At 43.0% G+C, this 22,023-nt stretch overlaps 1 protein-coding gene across 1 annotated transcript in view; it reads left to right on the plus strand.

Annotated features, from left to right (window-relative positions):
- XKR4 (XK related 4) overlaps positions 1–22,023 on the plus strand; it is a 400,230-nt gene that overhangs the window by 120,890 nt on the left and 257,317 nt on the right. The gene's annotated exons all lie outside the window — the stretch shown is intronic.

A 22,023-nucleotide genomic window follows, 5' to 3' on the forward strand; every position in this document is an offset into this window, starting at 1 on the left:
AAGCCCGAACATCATCAGCTGGATCACTTATCTGGTCATAATTTTGTGATGACATTTATCACACACGTAACGACTGCCTGCTCCTGTCTATAGCCTTGCTCCAACAATTAGCAACTCTGCCACCTGACAGACCTCTACTCTCTCTATTCTTTTTGTTTGTTTGGGGGCCGTGTCCAGCAGAGCTCAGGGTCCACTCCAGGCTCTATGCTCAGGGATTACTCCTGGCAGGTCTCTAGGGACCCTGTGGGGTGCCAGGGATCAAACCTGGGTTGGCTATGCAAGGCAGGCACCCTACCTGCTATACCATCTCTCAGGCCCCTCAACTCGCTATTACTAATTATTAAATATTCTTGTATGATCTCACTAAGGTGTGAAGAAGAATGGCCTCTTCTTCCACAACTGCAATTTCCACACCCCGATTCAGTCAACAAACAACCATTGAGGATTGACAGCAGGCTCAGCCACTAGGGTGTTGCACCTCCCTCCATCTGCTCATGTCCCCACTGGCTCTCCGCTCGGTGAGAGTGACTGTTCCTTTCTTTTCATGGCAAAGGAGGCTCTGTGTGGCCTCAGGCTGAGAGGAAATGCCCCAAACCAGGTCAGTCTCCGCCCAGACTCTCTGGATTGAGCATGAGTGATGCCTCTTTGCTAAATCAGAAGCCAGTGAGCTGTCTGCCTCAGTCATCCCTAAAAGCGCTCTGGCTGACCTGCCCTACTCCTGGTGGCTGTGGCACAGCTTGTGGCCCTTCTGCAGAAACAGGCAGACCCTGAGGTGACAGATGGACCAGCAGAGAGCAGCATGCCAACTCTTGAAGAGCCCTGGTGAATGCACGCTTGTGTCACTGACGCCTGGGTCACTAGTCGCATTCATGCATTTGCTCATCATGACTTAGCGGCTTTCTGTGCCCTGCTTGTGCATTTCTGCTTTCAGTATGTCTGACGTGTGGAAACCAGGTTAGTGAAATGCGTGAGATGGGAGAGGGAAAACGTGATATCACGCACATTAAACACAAACGTCTGTGAGTTTTAGATCACAAAGAAACACTTAATATAATCACTTCCCTTCTAAAGAGGATGGCCCTATGGTAAATAGGAACATTTAAATAAAGCAAAATTGCATACAGTGTTGTTTTGGAATGTCTTTTATTTATGTATTATTTATTTGACTTATAACCACTGTTCTCATTTCTCGGAGACTTGGGCACATGTGTGAACTGTAAATGGAGCAGTAAAATCAATCTAGTCATTGGAACCACTACAAAGGAACAAATTTATTGCATACAGTTTAATTAAATCAGTTAAAATGTAAAGTAACTTGAGCCTAAAACACAGTGCAGAGGCTAAACCACTGCCTTACAAATGGCTAACCCTGGTTTGATGACAGTCACTGTATGTGATCCCTGAGTACTTCCAATGTGATCCCTGGTACACAGTCAGGAGTAAGTCCAGAATACAGATGAGTGTAGCCCCCACCCCCTCCAAATATAACAACTAGAAAGAATATAATAGGATGATTACCTCATCTGAAAATGAAATAAAATCCATGTAGACTTCCTCCCCTATTCCTTCTATGGCAGTATCACATCTATATTCTTTATAGTTTTCCACAGTTGAGATGATTTTGTTTTTAATTTATTTTGTGTTTTCACCAAATATCTGTTGTGTATGTGGGAACATATGTGCATACATATGTGTGCAGACGTGTGTTTATAGATGTGTGTCTATGTGCACACATTTTTATTTCTATCTCTAAACCATGATTCTGGAACTGGGGATCTGATACAAGTAAAGATTTTTCCTAAAGAGCCACTAGCGTGGGGCAGGGGGAGAGGGAGAGGGAGGCACTCCCCTCCATTTGTCTCGTGTCTGGTTTCAAAGTAATCATTTCCTCTCCGTCAGGAACCTTCGTGTGCTGATGAGACACTCTCCTTCTGAGGCTCTGAATATAGCCTTTGCAAAGGAGCCGGTCCACAGCTCCCCCAGAGAGACGTGGCCAGATTCCAATTTAGCTGACCTGCCCTGGGTAGGGGTTCTAGAGATACATGTTCAGTTCTGTCCCACCTGTGACATAGGCAGTGATGAATATTCCCCCTGCACTTTGAAAGTGTTGGCAACTAGCATTTGTTTTCTGCATATTTTTTTGATCACAGCATTCTGACTGATTGTTCTGGACAGGACCAAAGGCTACGGAGCATCAAAGAATAGGAGAGCACAAAGGGAGTCTGAAGTCTGAAGTGATAGAAGTAAAGTCCCTCTTCTCTTTTGTGTAGCTCCATTTTTTCGTACTTTTTCATACTTGGTCAGTACTTTCTTTGTTTCAGCCTTTTCCATACCAGGACTTCAGTCTTTGACATATTCAGAGTTAAATTTAGGGTCTGCAACATAGTAAATGCTCAATAAATATTTGGATGTATAAAGATTGGGAAGAGTGTGGATGAATGATGCATGGAAAAATGGAGGGAAGGCTGGAAATGAAAATCAGCGTTCTTCCTGTGTTTCTTTTCTCTTGGTTACTTCTCTATCTTTATTACTGTCTCCATAGCCTTCGTAATGGATGCATCACCTCTGCAGCCCACGGTCTTCAGTGGATCTCTAATTCCTTCTTCTTCTTTTTTTTTTTTTGTTTTTTGGGTCACACCTGGCGATGCTCAGTGGTTACTCCTGGCTCATGCACTCAGGAATTACTCCTGGCAGTGCTTGAGGGGACCATATGGGATGCTGGGAATCGAACCCGGGTTAACCGCATGCAAGGCAAACACCCTACCCACTGTGCTATCGCTCCAGCCCCTAATTTCTCCATTTTTATGACTCTTAGGATCTCTAATTTCTCTATTTTGTGACTCTGACATTTTTGTGGATTTTCATAGGGATTCCCTTAGGTTCCTTACAGTATCTCAGTTCTGTATTATCCAATTCCAATTGGACACTGTCTAATATGCATTAAATATATTCAATCAACTGTACCTGTTGCAAGTTATTCAAGCTTTATTTTTCCTGAATTATCCAGGAATTTCTAGGCCTGGGTAGACCATTATTTGGAAGGAGGGTACTGTGGCTTGAAATCTAGCTTTCTTTGCCTCTTGTCTCTCCCCTGCTTCACTCTTTCTGTTTCAGACCTTGTTGCTCCCGTTCAAGGCTGATTACGTTGCAGCTGTTTTCTAAGTAGGCTTCATGACTCCACTTTCTTCCCACTAAAGTTGATACTATCCACTGAAGAACAATTAATTTTCCCAAATTACTTTTCTGTTCATGTTACTCTCTGATTTAAAAATCTCCAGTGACTCGTTATGGCTTAAGGCAGTGATTTCCCAGAATTTTAGAGATGATAGAGCAGTAAATAAAGCAATTAGGAGGGAGGGACTATGAAGAAAAATGAGGGAGGGGACCCTCTTCTTTCATTTTTCCTAGTAATGACATTTTTAAAATTGCCACCCATGATTGCTGTGATCACATTTAGGAAAAGGCATTTTAATTATAAAAAGTAAGAAGATCTATCTCAGAATAGAAGACAACCTTTCAAAGAGGAAGCATCGCTCTAGGAAAAGCAGGAATTATGGCCACGTTCTATTCTTGCAGGGTGGCGGTGCTCCTGCTGCAGCGAGAAGCGGCTTCTGGTCCCGTGCTACCATCAAACGCTCTCGTTCTCCTCGTTGTGTCTCTTTCAGTGGCAGCTGTCCACGCGATCACAACTGGGCCCTGGGAACTGAAGAGGCCTGCGACTCATGCCTGAACTCTGGGCCATATTTTTCTTCTCTTTAAATGGAAAATTGAAATGATTGAAAATGAGCTTTCTTCCAGGGCTAATGTCTATATTGTTGATTGATTTACTTAATCAAAGGTGATAATTGTATTCATTTAAATTTGGTTTTCTGTTTTATAACAAAAACAATGGAGGATAATAGGTAACTTTTCCCATCAGAGGATGAGGAAGAAACCAGTTTGAAATTGAAACCACTATTTATTTATACCTGGTATCACAGCATCTATTAACCAGGTAAATAAGAAACAGCATGAGTAAAGTGGGACAAAGAATGGTGATACCCATTCTGTGCACATCATTTAAGTGTGCTGTGAAATATAAAACCTTCCTTTTGTTTTGGGAGTATGCCTTCCCTCATTTCATTGAGCTATGAAAGAATCATTGATTTAGCTCACACTAATGCTTGCTATTCCTTTGATTTTTTAAAAATCTCTAACCTACTTCATCCTTTTATATTCTAAATGAGTCAGAGTTCAACTTGAGGTAGCCAATGTCAGACAAACAAATAGAAGAATGATCAATTAGTCATGCCAGTTTTTTTTTGCACAAAGAAATACGAGACTGTGATTCCTAATCTTGAGGGATGACTATGTTCTCATCCGTATGGACATAGCTAAAGGAAAAATGAGTGGAGAAAAGCACGGCCACCGTGTCCCACTGGAAAGCCCACCCCAAACAGAATCAGTAGAGTCCCTGTTAATTCCTCAGCAGTTAATTTATTCTGAAGAACTCTCTAGCACTCCGAACGGGAGGAGGAGAGAGCTCCACATATCTCACTAAATATATTTCATGTGCACATTTCCAACCCTAAAAGCCAATGAGCATTTCAGATCAATGTAGTATAATGGAGGGTTTTGCAGATACTTCTTTGACATTGACATTAGTATGAAATTGATGAATGGGATTCAAAAGGAAGAATGCTATGTCCTTGCTGGTCCTTACATTTCTATGTCCTTACATTTCCCTGACGAAGCGGTATTGGCTCAAAATCAAATTCGGTCTCAGTCTTGTCATTCTTGACCAGGGATCACATCTTTCCTCTCCATGTCATTTCCTGTTACACTGTGCTTCTTAGTCCCCTGGTCCTTGTGGCCAAAGGCAGGGTGTGAATGGCTCTCTTCAGGTCTGAAAGCAGAGTGCTGCTTTTGGTGGGGGGCAGGCAGCTCACAGGTCATTAGTGATGCTTGACCAAATGCCAGGAAGAGGCCATTAGCTGGGTGTACTGCTGGGAAGAGCCCATTAGCACCCAGCTGCCAGCATGGGCTGGAATATAGAACCTGCTGTATGTTCACAGCCTGATAACTGTGCTTTTCTCAGTATCCTGCAGATGGGTTGGAAGGCATGCAGCATGAATCATATCCCAGAATCACTCGGATACTTTATCCCTAAGATAGCAAAAATATTGGAAGAAGGCAACATTCCTGGCCAGCTCTCCCATCAGTTTGGTGTCTGTGGGGCTTATCTGAGAATATTATGTGGATGGCCAGAGTGTTGTTTATTTGTTTGTCTTACATTTAATGAACATACAGAGTCAATTAAATTCTGAATTTCCCCCATATTAAGATTTTATTCAATAAAACCCCATTCTTAAAAAAAACTCATAAGATAAATTAAAAAAGTAATAAGTGTGAGATATCAGAATCTTCGGAAGATCACACTGGTTTTGGTTCTGGTTTGGTTTTTGGTTGTGTGTTTTGGGGGGGATTTGGCTCACATCTGGCTCTATGTGGGGCTTTCTCCTAGCTCTGCACTTAAAATTACTCCTGGCAGGCTCCGAGGACCATATAGGGTGCTGAGGTTTGAACCCAGGTCACCTGTGTTCAAAGCAAACACCCTACCTGCCATACTATTACTCTGGTTCCATGACACTGTGTCCTTAAGAAAAGATTTGCGGGGATGGAGTGATAGCACAGTGGGTAGGGTATTTGCCTTGCACATGGCTGACCTGGGTTCGATTCCCAGCATCCCATATGGTCCTCCAAGCACTGCCAGGAGTAACTCCTGAGTGCAGAGCTGGGAGTAACCCCTGTGCATCGCTGGATGTGACCCAAAAAGAAAAAAAAAGATTTGCTTTGACCTTTTGTAGCTTGTTTTGTATGCATTTCCAAGGAGAACAGGGAGTGTGTTAGGGTTCTTCAGAGAAATAGAACCAATGTATACATATATATTGGTTCAGAGCTCCTTCAAGAGCCTCTTCCTGCAGCCGGAGCTTCTCCAGCTCTCCTGTGTGGCTTCTTCTCTTCTAGGACCAGGATCTGCAGCACCCGTGCTCGGTGCTTGTTTACTTTATGTAGTCCTGCCCCTGTTGTCTGATTGGCTGTGTCCACTGTATTGAGGGTGTGAAAATCCATCAGTCTGATCTACTGCCTTAAAAAACCAATCTGATCACCTACATGAAGACCCCATCACATCACGTCTTACACACACCATCCAGATGATATGCACTGAAGCATCCGCCTCCGTCACCTCCTTCACTGCTTATTGCCTTCACTTCCGCCCTACTAATAGGCTGTCTGCAAGCTAAGGACCCAGCACAGACAGCGGTGAAGTTCCACCCGGAGTCTGAAGACTCCCCTGAGTAGGGCAGAGTTAAAGGTTTCAGTATCAGCCCAGTCAGCCAATAGAAAAGACTGGGCCCCGGTTCTAGTAGACCAGCATGAGGGTAACCGAACCCGTACTTTAGTACCACACACTTCTCGTGCCTCTTTGTCTCATTCAGGTCTTCAGCAGACTGGAGGGTTCCCTCCTGCGTTGTGGAAGGGACTTCACTGATCCCACTCTCAGCTGCTGATTTGATTCAAAATACCCTGAGAGTCACCTCAGCGTGGTGACGCGTCACCAGGCACCCAGATCGACTGTCACCCGGGCTTTGCACAGCCTGCTTCACCATCATGACCTCAGTCCTGTCTGTGATTTTTTTAATTTTAAAATTTTGTTCTAGTTTTATTAAGTAGTCCACAATATTTGATTACATTTAATATTTGAACACCATCCCACCCCCGTGACACCTTCCCACCACCGTATTTTGGATGTTTCCATCCCAAACCCAAACCCCTGCCCCAAAGCAGAACTGAAATAATTTTTTTGTATTATTTTCTATGAATAAACCACTGAAACTGCTCAAAAAAAGTTTCCTTAGAGAAAAGAGTGTGAAGTTTGTTGTATTTCACCCAGGGGCCATTAAGCCCTTCTATAAGAGATCACTAACATGTTGTTAAAGGTTGAGCCTTGTGTACATAATATATATACATATATATCTGTAAAAATGTTTGCCTTCTACTTGAAACCCCATCAAATGTGGTGCGCTACTCTTGGAGTATGAGTGGTATGAGGTCTGAGATGTCGTGTGGCCGCATCAGTGCTACAGGCTGACACATTTTCACAGGTTTCTCACATTTGTGTTAGCCTTCTATTCCCCTAACCTCATCTTTCATGTTTGTTGAACTGAGCGGGAACACATATACCTGTGTGAACACACTAACACCAGTGAAACATAGGAGGAGACTCCTCCGCTGTTTGAGAGGCTCATCACACGTGTGCTCTCAGATATGGAAGACAAAAATTAGATGTGAAAAATAGTCCTGAATAGTTCAACCCCCAAATCCATGTGAGAGATAAGAGGAACTTACCAATGAGACACAAAATCAGTGGTGTGGTCCTCGAAGTCCCAATCTACATCACAGGAGATTTAGGAGTCAAGAGTCAAGAGACATTTCAGCAGCATACACTCTTTCTGGACAGGGAGCGGAGTGTCTTTGTTCCCCGATAGATGCAGTTTCCAGCTTCGTACCACGCTCATCTTCAAAACCTGAGAAAAAGCAGTAGTCTTACATGTTCAACCTGTCTATCCAGACATTCTTCTTCAAAAGGGGATATTTGTATTTTATTAAAAGCAATGTAAACCCATGCTTTTGAAAACAATACTTTGTGCTTCATCTTTATTCTTTCTTATCTACCTCAAATACACTCTTTATTTAAAGATTGTTTTGTTTTGCAGCCACACCTAATGGTGCTTAGGGCATACTCCTGGCTCACGGATCATTCTGGTGGGCTCAGGAGATCATAAGAGAGGCTGGGAACTAAACCCAGGACAGCCATGTGCAAGGCAAGCACCCTACCCACTGTACATCTTTCTGGCCCCCAAACATGAATGTTGACCGGAGAGGCTCCGGTTTTCAGTTTACCTTAAAATAAGTACTTTTGAAGACTGAGTCTAAAATCTGCCTCTGAACTTAATGTTTTTGGGTCTAAATCAGACATTTCTAAATGTCTTCCTCTGCAATCACTCTATATTACACATTTCACAAACCTTATTACTTTCCAAATTCAAAAGTTGTTAACATTTGTATCACTCCAGTAGTTTCATATCAGCAGGAACACTGGTGATGTTGAGTGATTTTTAAAGTAATTGAAGCATGTTTATTTTAACAGGCATTGGAAGCTGGCAGTCAGTGATGCAAACACAGGAATGTTGTAATAGAGGGGAATATTGAAAGGTTTATCCCCAACAGTATGAAATCTAGATGCATCAGAGATGTGTGGTGGAAACCAGGTCTCGTGACTCCAGGGAATCTGGACGGCCGTGGGTCTGACCCGGCAGAGTAACTGGGACAGGAACGCTGAGTTCGCATTGTTCGAGTTGCTGCTTATTGCGAGCCTGCATTGCTCTAACAGATTTCCGTGACCACGCTACAGATTTGACAGACTGCCTAAATGCACCTTAAATGTACGCTTTCCAGGTGACTAGCATCTTGCCGTCCAGGTGCTCGCAGGCTGGGCTCCTTTGGAATGCTCTGGGAGGCGGTCACCCACCCTGTGCCTCTCCTCGGGGTGTCCAGGAGTCTGAAGTAACATATATACCTGGGTGAGGCTTGACCCCAACCTGTGCCTCCATCTTGGCACGACCCCCTCATGTTCCTCTGCTCGTCTCAAAACGTCATTAGATGCAGGACCTTCCCTAAAGTAGTATGCATCCATTTTAGTCCTGTATTATCTCACTAGAGATGTCGTTTTCAACACAGTTGGATTCTGAGGTCTCTGGTTGACCGTGGAATTGGTGACGGCGGGACCCTAAGCCCAATGTAGTTGACTTACCTGTGAAATGTGCATGTTGAGAATGACTGTCCCCAGGGCTGGAGAAGCACTACAGTGGCTAAGATGCTTGCCTTGCACGCACCTAGGCTTACCACGACTTAATCCCCAGCATCTCAGATAGTCCCCTGAGCGTCTCCAAGAGTGACGCTAGAGCACAGAGCCAAGAGTAAGCCCTGGCACTGCTGAGGGTAGCCCCAAGTAAATTTTAAGAAAGAATTGCCCCATTGATTATGATAATATATCAGACAGCAGAGATGTAGTACTTACAAGAGTACTTTGCACATGGGAAGTCATCCATAACTGTTTGTTCTAGTTAGTCATTTTAGTAATAGTCAAAATGATCACCACTGCAAACACATGCCAGCCTGCTTTTATTTGCCCCTGATCTTTTGCATAGGCATTTAGAAAAGCATTACCTTTCCTCACACCAATTGTCTCCCTTCTTCCTCTCTGCTGGACTACGAACCATTCCTGTTTACAACTAAGAACTTGAAGGCAAACCTTGGCACAAGTTGCTCCCAGTAATAGAAGGTTAAAGAAAGCCACACCAATCCACAGCCTGATCCTGCCTGTACAGCATAAAGAATCCATCAAAAACCCACACAGCTGCGGGTTGCCAAGTCACAAATTGGCAAGCCATGTTGGACCTAGGTAACCAACTCACTTTAATTAAATTGCCTCTGATTTTGCTTCAGGCTCTGATTTTTCATATTGAGTTTGGCACTGTGATAGACCTACTTGGGCTTCTTGGCACAAGAGTGTGGTCTTCTCATTGCATTTCAACCCTCAGTGCCTGTCTCACTCCAGCCCAGTGTGGTGGATAAATGCATCCTACATGGGATTATGGAAAACAGGGATCAGAGTTCAAGTACTCATAGTCTACTGGCTATGTGGATGGACATAAATGCTAATTTACCATCACCCCAGTGTGTGCAGAAAGTAAGGGGGTAACATAACAGTTAAACTGGAGTGTGTGTGTTGGGGAGTGGGGAAGGGATGACACCGTGATTTGTTCTATTTCCCTTTTCCCTCATTGTACAGAAAATTCTCTTGACATAGAACCTGACATGCACCCATGTCTGCAATTGATCCACACCCCCAGTAGTTTCTGACCATTTTTTCCTCAATTGGTCCACACAAAAGAGCATTTCCTATATGTATTATAGGAAATATATGGAATATATATGGAATATCGAGCCTGTCTCCAGGGCCAAGGATGCTGGAGACCATTGCAGGTGTGGATGTGAAGGGGATTACCAGAGGCAGGTGCCAACAGGTGCTTCCTGAGCTGTCCCAGAGGGAGTCTCTGCCACTTCCTGTTGCGGTACTGACTGATCTTGTCCTCGTGCTATGAATACACTGAGTGGCTTAGAGAAATTCACTACCTGGACGAACTGTCAATTTATACTTGCTCCCAAGATGTATAATATCAAATCACTTGCTCCCAAGCTGTATAATCTCAAATCACTCCCTGTCTTCCTTCCTTTCTGGCTCCACAAAGCCTGGATCTTTCTCTGAATTTTTTCATCTGTCTTCACCCACTTTCCACCTGGAAAACTTGTATTTCTATTTAAAACTGAAGCAAGGCCCGTTTTCCCTTGGTGGAGAGGAGTGGTGGTTAGGAAAGCCCCTATCTGCTCATCCCTTTTTTCTGCTCTTCGCTGCGTTCCCATTGCTTCATTAGTGATGACAGCCTTCAGCACCTCAGATGTCTGTCTGAGAGTGTGCACCTTCAGGGTGAATTGGCTTCCACCCTTTGTACGCTCTGGCTGCACTGTCGCTACAAGGTGTAGTAGAATTGCACAGGTGGGCATTAGGAGGTAGAGGCATTCCTCGTCGTGGTCCAGATGCACAGGGTCCCCTGAGTACCACATGGTCCCTCAGCTCCACTGGGTGTAGCCCCAGCGTCCGCAAGTGCCCCTGGGATGGCTGGTGGCCCTGGAACTACAAGGCCTGAGCACTTTTTCTTCCCAAGCTCCTTGCATTGAACTCCCGGCCCAGCTGGAATGTGATCGTTTTGCTTATTTAATGCTCTGCCTTTCTTTTACTTCTAGTTGTCTAATTGCTCTAATGCTAAAACAGAAGTGATGGTGATAGTGGACAAAGTTGTCTTCTTATGATTTCAAAGAAACTTTATGTTTTTTTACCACTATGATATTAGCTGTGGATTTATAGTTTGTAACCTTTATTATGCTGAGGTACATGTTCCTTCTATGTCTTTTTTCTTGGGGATTTTAGTTATAAGTGGGTACTGAATCCTGTCAGATGCGTCTTAGTGTCTATTGATCTTATCATAAGATTCTTCTGTTATTGATAACTGTGTATCACTCAATTGATTTGCATATGTTGAGCCATTCTGTTGTGCCTAAGTAAACCTCTTTTCCTCAGGATGTATGATCCTTTTGATTTGTTGTTGAATTCAATTTACTACTACTTTACCGAGAAGTTTTCTATTCATTACCGGTACCTGTTTGTCATTTACCCTTTTGCATGTGGTGTCTAGCTGGCAGGGGTCAGGGTTCAGGAGCTCCATAGCTGAGGTGATGAGCTCACCGCTTGCCACCTCTGCTCAGTCCCTTTGTTCCAAACTCAGTCTGACTTATGCATGCAAGCAGGATGCAAGCAGGAGTCAGTTTCACGGGTCAAGTTAAAATTCCAGTGGAAAAGTGTTTTATTAATTAAAAAGAGGAGAAATTAATAGCAATACCCAGTAAACAGTCTGCCACATGCAAGAGAAAAAAATGCATTAATTAAACTTTCAAATAGTGTCCAATTATTTCAGCAGGAAAATTATTCTCATTCCGCTTTAAGGATTGAATAAATGAGGCTCAGAGATTGTGAATAATTTGTTTAGGTCCACATTGGTTGCAAATAAGCAAATGGTAGAGGTATGATAATCTCAAATTCTCTAAATTTGTACATTTCCCTGGATTCTACTAGCGACTGGTTGTATCTGAGTGAATGCATTTAAAATTACCTCACAGTTTCCATAGTTAACTGGCATATTTTCTTTTGTCATATTAGCCCATATGAAAAATACAATAATTTGGGTTCTGTTCTAATGCCTGTATTTCTTTAAAGTTATATATTGTTACAGTGATGTTTGAAATATCAATAGACTCTTGGCTGTTTGGGCCTGAAGCACTATTAGCCTCACTACTCAGTTTTAGGTAGAGATGTCATGAATTTGTGTCACTTTATACATGAAGCATCTTGTTGTTTGGTCATGGGTGAGAGACCAAATTGTGTTCAGATAGAAAAGGAAGGCAACAGATCAATAGCAATAAACTCCAGGCTCTCCCCTATGATATTTTTTAGATGCAAAAGACGTACTGCCTGCAGCTCAGAGCAGCTCAGAAATGCCTCTTGCTTGTTGAAAACCCAGCCGCCTCTTTGTACTGACACTCAGCTCCCAGGAATCGAACCCATCTGGTGCGCCTCATTCCTGCACTGCCTTTGACTTCTGCACTGCTTTGCTCCTGCTCCTTTCCTGTTGTCCTTATAAATTTATTCTTCTCCTCTACTGCACTCCTGCCAGCGCAGACTCAACCTTTGGACCATTCTCCTGATGCTCCACTAAAGAATTCTTCTGGGACTTTGTACTCTTTTTTTAGAAACACATATAGGCCCTTCTCTTCAGTGACTTGGAAAATTGCCAAATGGATATTTCTGCTCATGATCTCTCCTGGAATAATGCAGTAATTTCCCCCTATACCCTCTTCAATAGTTCTACTTCAGTCCCATTCTATCCTGTATCTTTGAGAAGTAGCCAGCTCACTGCTAGGCACATAAGAGTTGGTAGATTCGAGAAAACCAAGAGAATATTGCTCTTGCTGTAAGCCTTTCCCCCAAAATTCTATTTGCACTGGGTCTAATGTTCTTCCATGCCTTTCCATTAGTTGCTTCCAAGTTTTGGTAACTGGGAATAGAGCTACTCTAAAGATCTGTAGGCAGTTGTTTTTGTAAGGACATAAGTTCTCAATTTATTTGGGTAAGTACCCAAGAGCTTGATTTCTAAATTGTATGGGAAGAGTATATTTAGCTTTGTAGAAACTCCCAAATTGGCCGCCAAAGTGCCCGTGTCATTTTGCTTCCCCACTAACAATCAATGAGAACTCCTGTGTTCACTTTGCACATTTTAATTGCAATTCTCTGAGGTTCAGGACATGAATAAGTAACATCAAAACTCTGCAATCACAAAACATGAGCTTTGTTTCACAACTCTTTTATGGGAACAATTCTAGGAGGAAGATGATTGTAGGAGGTTCTAGGTCAAAGGGGAAGGCGTGAGGCAGTGGATAGAGAGTGTCTCCTCCACCCATGGCACTCACTCAGTATGATAGCAGTAGTTTATAGATATGCATGAATTCTCGTTTGGAATAAAGTAGTCAATGGTACACACTCAGCATTCAATTTCCTGATCCTTGACCCAGAGAGACAGTATAATGGGTAGTGGGTGAGGCACTTGCTTTGCGTGCTCCACCCCAGGTTTGATCCCTGGCATCCCATATAGTCCCCTATGCACAAACAGGAGGGATTCCTGAGTGCCAAGCTAGAAGTAGTCCCTGAGCACCACTGGGTGTGCCCCCAATGTTTTTTTAATTCGATTATTTTATTTTATTTATTATTATTTATTTTACTGAGAATAGAATCACTGTGAGAACACTGTGAGATTTAAAGCCTTCAGGTTTAAATCTCAGTCATACAAATAATCAAACCCCCACCCCTTCACCATGTTCCACCACCAAGAACCCCAGTATACCCCATTCCAACCCCCACCCTGCCTGTGTGGCCGATGATTTTCACTTTATTCTCTTTACTTTGATTACATTCAGTTTTCAACAGGAAACTCACTATTATTATTTGGAATATTCCCCCAACAATCAGACCTGCTGAAAAGGCATCATTAAATCATTTGTTTTTGATTACTGATAACGAAGAGCATATGATGTTGTGTGGCTGTGATAGTGGTCACGCAGTTTTGAAATTCTGGTATGTTAGTAATTAAGTCCAGAGGTATTTCTGCCAGCAGTTGCTGCATTCTGAGATTGGTTTGTGTGCCTCTGGGATCATGGCCGTTCAGGGGTGAGGGAGCCGTTCCTCAATGGTTTTTTTTTTTGTATTCAGGAAAAGTGGCGCTGCCGCGTAAGCCTGGTCCCCACACACTGGAGCCATGTTAGTAGAAGCTCAGTGTCACTGGGATTCCATCTGGAGAAAGCGGGAGATTGCACCTTCTCCGTCTGGGGCACCCCGGTGTCATCGGCCCGGTCTGGGGTCCGGAACATTCTCCGGTATTGCATTGACACCTGGCAAGGATTCTTCACTGCTGAGTGGCAAGATGGTGCCAGGGACGGGTTGAGGCGTGACTCCTGGGATCAGGGGCGGGCTGGAAGCTGGGATGGAACTTCCCAGTTCCAGTGCCCCCAAGACTCATTTTTTTAGATGGGCGTTATGTGTTTTTCCCAAAATTCTCACATAATCCTTTAAAAGTAATAAAAAAAATATCTGTATAGGGGAAAGTGTGTGCAGTGTGCTGCAGTATCGTTGACTGAACTTGAACATGTTTCCCACTAACCTGTCCCCGCCCTCGCTTGTCCTTGGCCTCACTGGACGCTCCTTTCAGTGTTCCTTATTGGCCCCAGCTCTGCTCTGGATGCCTTCATAGAATCTCTCCTGAGATGCAAGGGAAGCACATGCAGTTGTCTGGTTCCGGAATGGAACTGCTTCATTTTCCACGGGCACTTGCTGGCTCCAGAGCTTCGTGCTTGCAGCGGGGGTGTGCTGGGTGTCCCGACTTGCTCTGCGTGTCCATGAATGTTCCTGTCTTCCTTGACCTCTCTTTCTCTTCCTTTCTCTCTCTCTCTCCTGTCCCTTTGTCTCCTTTTCTCTGGTCTCACCCCGCACTCCCTGCTCAAACCTCTCTCCCCTCTCTGACCTCTCTGTTTCTCTTCTCTGTCCCCTAACCCTGTGCAGTCTCTACTCTGCCCTTGACAAGACTATTCTTCATTAAGAGAAAAACATTTCAATCTCCTACTAAAGCCATACAGTGAAAGAAAAAAATTAAAACCATTTCCTATGTGCTTATTTGGAACACTTAATTTCCTAGATGAAATTTAGTCTTTCCCACCACTTGTATGGTCTTATGTCATCTCCACAGCAAACGACCATTGCCCTGACATTTTGCATTACTTTGCCCCTTTTGGGTTGCTCTCCAGCCTTCGTGTCTACCACCTCTCTGCTAACAGCGTAGTGTGGTTGGCATGCAGGAGTTTTACTTCCACTGTACCGACACCTAACAACACTCGATCCAGGCATCCACATGGCTTTCCCCTCACTTTCTCTGGGACTGCCAGATCTCGTAGATCTTGACCACCTTATCTAAGATAGGATGTGCACATGAACTTGCATGCAGGCACTTAGGCGTACACACACACACACACACACACACACACACACACACACACACACGATCCCTTACTCCATAATCCCTTTTCCCTCTTTGATAGCTTCTATCTTTTTCTACTTTTATTTGGAATAGTGTCTACTGAATTCACTTCCGCACCCTTAGCTCTTAACAGTATTGCACATGTGCTTCTGAATTCAACGAATGGTTGAAGGCCAGCAGGAGTCCTCCAGCAAGGTTGAAAAGCAAAGGTGTCTCCTACCCTCGGCAACTCAGTACCTGTGGATGTAATCAGGCACATCATCAGGGTAGCATGCAGAGTGAACAGGAATAGGAAAGAGCTGATTTGAAGAGAACAAGGCTGTGCCTTCCCCAGCATAGCAGCAGCCAGAATATAATTTGGGAAAAGAAATGAAGGATAATTACCTGTCAACTTTTCAAATCAGTTAACAGGTTTACTTATGCCAGTATCTTAAAAGGGCTCAGGATATAATTGTCTGTCTATCTATCGATCTATCTATCTATCTGTCTATCTATCTATCTATGCACTGTAGCACGGTTGTCCCATTGTTCATCGATTTGCTCGAGTGGGCACCAGTAATGTCTCCATTGTGAGACTTGTTGTTACTGTTTTTGGCATATCGAATACGCCACGGGTAGCTTGCCAGGCTCTGCCACGTGGGCAGGATACTCTGGGTAGCTTGCCAGGCTCTCTGAGAGGGGTGCAGGAATCGAACCCTGTTCTAATCGGCCATGTGCAAGGCAAACACCCTACCTTCGGTGCTATATATATATATAGCATAGAGCCCTGGCAGCTGAAGACCTCCGGAACTCAGCTGCAGCCATACTCAAGACCATTCTCCACATGCTTGGACAAGCCTCACAATGAAGGAACTGGCAGAGGAACCCAGGTGTGCGGGACCTGGGGCTGAGATCTCCAAGCCTGCTCAGATTGGGACGGGCCTCTTTCACCCAGATCCCCCATTTTCCAGTAGCTAGGCGGTCACACCTACAAACTGCCCCCAGCGATGTATAACCCCATCAATGGCCAACATCCAGAGACTATAAAACCAAGCTTCTAGAAGCATGTGGCCCCAAAGCATGGCCTAGTCTTATAGCCTAGTTCTCCCTCTTGGAGAACTTGGCAAGCTACCGAGAGTTTTCCTGCCTGCACGGGAGAACCTGGCAAGCTCCCCATGGCATATTCATATGCCAAATATAGTAACAATGATGGGTCTCATTCTCCTGACCCTGAAAAAGCCTCTAATACGGCACTGTTAAGAAGGACAAGTAAAGAAAGGCTGCTAAAATCTTAGGGCTAGGACAAATGGAGACTGAGCCTGCCCAAGCAAATCAACGATCAACGGGGTAATAGTGATAGTGATATATATATATATATATATATAGTGAGATATATATGCACTAAAACCCCTATATATGCATGTATATGTATAAATACACATACATATGTGTGCTTATATGTAATTGCTATTAGATATAAATTTTCTTTTATTCCTCACTCCATGATGTATGAGGTGAAATACTTTGAAGACACAGAGGGTAGTAAGCATTCTGGGAGGGTTTGGGGCTTTATGAAGAAAGACCTCTTTGAGTTTGGAGTCCAGATTAAAGTGGTTTGGATTACATTTCAGCACTGCCCATATATCAGTGTGATTCTTTGTGTCATTCACTCAGCCTGTTAACCCTTAGCCTCCCTCCTTTGTACCATGTGAATGGCAGTCCCCTCAACCCCTCTGAGTGTCAAAGATTCTCTTTATTCACTGTGCTCTGGATTTCTGTGAGAAGGGCTCTGAGGGATGTGCTAAATGTTCATCTCAAAGGGAGAATTGAGAGACATTAAGATATAGTAGTGTCTGACTATCTACAAAGAGTCACGTGAAATCTAAGTCAGGAAGATTAGGGAAAGAGGCTTTCTAGGAAACCAGGGCTGAGGAGAATAATCCCAACCATTGCTCCCTCTCCTGTCTCCTCTTTCTCTTAATATTGAAGCCAAAAGGAAAATTTGAGTTAGTATTAATAGCAAGGAGAGTTCTGAAAGTGAACTTGAGCTTCAAATGTTAAATGAAGGCTGAGGTTTTGGTGGGGTGTTTGGGAAGTAGTAGGCTTCCCAGTCATCCCAAACCCCACCAGATGGTTCTAAGACAGTTAAAAACTGTCTTAGCCTGGACCCCCCAACTATAAATTCTCTAACTGACTTAGAACCATCTGGGATATGACCCCTTTTCCTACTGTGTAAACTATTTCCCATACTGCCTGGTCTGAACCTTGCCCTAAAACTCTACAATGGAAATTATTAAATTACTATTCATATATACATATATATTAATTTTTAGTGCTTTAACAAACAGCTTTTTGTATTTTATAATTCTTTAGGACAAAAGTCTCAATTAGCATCATTTGATTGATGAGGAAACTGAGACTGAGAAATTAAATGACATTCTTTTTGTTTTGTTTAGTTTGTGGGCTATACCCAGCTGTTCTCAGGGCTTCTTCCTGGCTGTCTGCTCAAAGATCAGTCCTAGAAGTACTCAGGGGACTGTGTGCAGTGCTGGGGATTGAACCTTGGTCTGCCACGTGTAAGGCAAGTGCCTTATCCTCTGTATTATCCCCTTGGCTCTAAGTGAATTTTTTATAGCCAATGGGTGATGCAGTAGATGGATGTCTGGACCCTGAAACTATAAACTCTCTATTCTCTTAACACAGAAATGTTTCTTAACACTTGGGGTTTAGGCGCTCATGTCTATACCTCCCCATCCTTGTCATTCATCCTTTTCGTTCTGCTCTCTGTGCACTTTTACCTAGACAAGCTCAGAATCTGGCCTCACCTGCTCAGTTTACAGTGCTTAACTCTGTCACTTGAGAGTTACATGCACAGCCCTCCTGGGACACTCTTTGAGTGACCAGAATGAAATTCATTTATTATCATTATTGTTCTTAGCATTGTTATTACTTGCCCTACCAAAAATGCAGTGGAGGGGCTGGCATGATAGCACAGTGGGTAGTGCTTTTGCCTTATACGTGGTTGAACCAGATTTGATTTCCCAGCATCCCATATGGTCCCCCAAGCACCGCCAGGAGTAATTCCTGAGTTCATGAGCCAGGAGAACCCATGAACATTGTCGGGTGTGACCCAAAAAAAAGCAAAAAAAAAAATTCAATGGAGAAAATCTAGAAACCTGATCTTGAGCATTTATTATCCTTCACGGGGAGTCCAGTTTCCAATATTTTAGAACTTTTCATAGGAATATAATTATGTACTTTTGAAAGAGCTGATTCATCTCTCCTGAAGAGCGTTCATTCTCTGTTCTATAATTTAATTTGTCACTTGACATTCATAGGTACATGGGATCGCTTCTGCTATCTTTACATCTCAGAATTAGCAGACGTGTCAGCCAAGTTTGAAAATCAAATTGCATTACACACATCTTTTCCTCCATCTCCCTCCTTCAGAAATGAATATTTTATTGTATATGAAAATAATGCAGAGCAGCAAGAGTGACTTGTGCTTATAGAGAACCTTTCTACTTCTCAAAATGCCCGTATATTCACTCTGTCTCATTTGTCTCAGGGTTTTTCTTTTTTGCGTGTTTTATAGGAATATCAGCATCTAAATAAAAAATTTAAATGTCCTTGGCCAGTGTCTATATAAATATATATGTATCAGCATATTTTCTAACATGCTATTCCTTTACAGAGTGAATATTTTATTTACCTTATGTCCTCACTTTTTCAAGAGGTATGGACTAAATCTGGTCTCAGTGATCTATGGATCTTTCATGTTTCACTTTACTGTCACATCTTAAGTGGTGACATAAAGGAATCTCGAGGTGAAGAATTCGGGTAGCATTTTATTTTGGGATTTTTGCGCCTCAGCCGGCGGGGCTGAGAGCTACTCCTGCGTCTGCAGTCAGGTGTTACCCATGGCAAGCTCAGGAGACTGTTTGGGCTGCCAGGTCGAGCCCTCATCAGGCTACCTGTGGACTATCGCTCTGGCTTCCCGGGAGAGCATTTTAAAGGTGCGGTTGAACTTTGAAATACAGCAGTTTTCTACCCACCTCCCAAACTTGCCCCATTAGCAGGCACAGAGTAACTTATTTTATATTGCTTGGTACAACTACATGCCTAATGGAATTATAAAAAAAAAAATACTTCAATCAAAGAAAATCTGTGAAAAGGATTATAACTCATGGTGGGGTCATGAAGTCCTTGCCTGAGGGTTTGCTAAGCGGTTGCTAGCTGAACCTTCTGTATTACCGTTGTTGCTCACTGAGCTTCGTTGGTTTCTGTGCTGCTCTCCCCCGGAATCTACTCTGTTCCTGGCGGGCTGCCCCTGGTGTGGGAGTGGGAGGTGTAGGGACCCCAGGTCTGTAGAGCTGGGCCAATGGGCTTGCAGAGCAGCGGCTGGGGGATGTGGGCGTGGCTTCCAGGGCTCCCTGAAGGACAAGGGACGGGGGAAATTCCCCACCTCACTTCGAGAAGACCCCAGAGTTTTCAGTCTGCAAACTGGTCTGCCTGCAGTGTTTGTAAGTTTGGCATCTCTGTAGAGATTTTTCATGAAGAAGCTGTGGGATGTGAGTGCAGCTGCAGGGCTGAGGCAGGGCGAGGTCTCAGCCCGCTCCCCCTACCCTACCCATCCAGGGCACCCCAGAGTTTCTCGCTGGAATCCTGGTGTGCCTGTGCCTTTTAGAGGCTTGATTCCTGTTGCATCTAAGATTTCCTGTGAATCTGTAAGGCTGGGCTGTGCAATCCATTTTCATTCTGTTTTTACATTTATTTCATATTTTATCATATTTATTTATAGTTGAAATATTTTCTAGTTGACTTCCAATGTGTAATTTATTTTAAAATTTTTAAATGTCCTTATTTGGTGATCTTATAAGTAGCCTACTTCTTCACATTGGCTTCTTAAAACACTGATCTGCATTAGGTAATTATTATACCGTAATTGATTTATTTTTTAAAAGCTTGAAACAACCAGTGGTTCTTCCTTTACCAATGTTCCATTTGTACCCCTTCCAGGAAGAAAAATGTTCTGTTGTAAAACTTGCTCTTAGCAGTAGTACAGAATTCTATGAGGTCATCTGCAAATACTTACTGTTCTTACTCTGTGAACATTATGACTTCACTCAAAACAAATGCAATTTTATTGTAGCCTCGGTAGTACTTTTCTTTGGAAAATGTGTCTTTTGTTAAATGTTAAGTATTTTTGGCTTTATCATTTTTTTTATTAAAGGTGATATTTCTTCTTTTGTCTTTTAGACTATGTAATAAAATATTTAAAAGTAATGGGACCTATAAAAGATAAAAATAAATATCATTGTATCACTGTATCACTCTGTCATCCCGTTGATCATCCATTTGCTTGAGCGGGTGCCAGTAACGTCTTCATTCACCCTAGCCCTGAGATTTTAGCAGCCTTTCTTTACTCGTTCTTCCTAGCAGTGCCACATTGGAGGCTCTTTCAGAGTAAGGGGAATGAGACCCATCAGTGCTACTGTATTTGGCATATTGAATATACCACAGATAGCTTGCCAGGCTCTGCCTTGTGGGCAAGATGCTCTTGATACCTTGCCAGGTTCTCTGAGAGGGAGAACTAAGCTATCAGAGGTCTTGTGGCTGCGAATGCCGTTGTGCGGGCTTCCGGGAGTATTGTTTTATAGACTCTGGAGGTTGGCCGTTGATGGGATTACACAGTGCCGGGGGCAGTTTGTGGGTGTGACTGCCTCTACCAGTTTCTTCATGCGTGAGGCTCATCATGTGGAGAGGGACCTTGAGCATGGCTGTGTCTGGGTTCCGGAGGTCTTTTTTGACTGATACAGAGTTGAAATAGAATGACTTGTGCTAACGCCAATACAAATGAAATTTCCAGGTCAGGTAAACTTGCTTGAGATGTAAAAGAATGAAACAAGTGGGGCTGGAGAGAGAGCAAGGGGTAAGGTGCTTGTCTTACCCCTTGTTGGATCCCTAGCACTGCGTGTTTGGTCCCTGAGCACCATCAGGAGTGATCCCAGAAAATAGTAAAATAAATAACAAAATTAATAATCTGCCTTTAATTTTTTTCAAAATGGAAGTAACTCAGATTTGTTTTCCTCATAACGGATAGTTTTAATTAAGTTTCAGCCAGGGAGAGCTGTTGATTTTAATGAAGAAAATGGTAAGTGGGTATGGTGGCTTCTTATTTGGCTTTCTGTAACCTAACTAAATGCATAAAGTAAAACAACAACAAAGAAGAAATCTATAGTGAAGAGTGTCTTTAAAAACAGTCCAACTCTTCTTTTATTTCTTTTTCACATTCTGGCTTTAGATCTACTCTGATGCTGTGTGGTGGTGTGGGTTAGAGCTTCATCAGAGATCTTTCTATAAGTGCAATGGATGAATTCCCCAACTCCTCTGAGAATGTCTAGAATCATTTAGCATCGACCCACCCTACAATTATCATGTTAGTTCATCCAATGCATCCCACCTGACACAATGGTTTATGTGTTCTCTTAAGTTAAAAAGATTTTAATGGAGAACATTTCACTGTTTCTGCTTTCTATTATTCTTTGACTTGTTTTTTTTCCCATTTTGTTTGAAATAGGGAAGAATGTAGTGTTAATAGTGAATGTTAATATTAGAATGTCTAGGTGAAAAGACTTTGTACAGATTAGGGTTTTTTTAACTTTCTGGATAATTTTAATATAAATTGTCCCTTATATATATTTTTTACCTTTTACCTATATCAGGCTATACCTGATGGAGTTCA

The sequence above is a fragment of the Sorex araneus genome, chromosome 2 (genome assembly GCF_027595985.1).
Source record: "Sorex araneus isolate mSorAra2 chromosome 2, mSorAra2.pri, whole genome shotgun sequence".
NCBI lineage: Eukaryota > Metazoa > Chordata > Mammalia > Eulipotyphla > Soricidae > Sorex > Sorex araneus.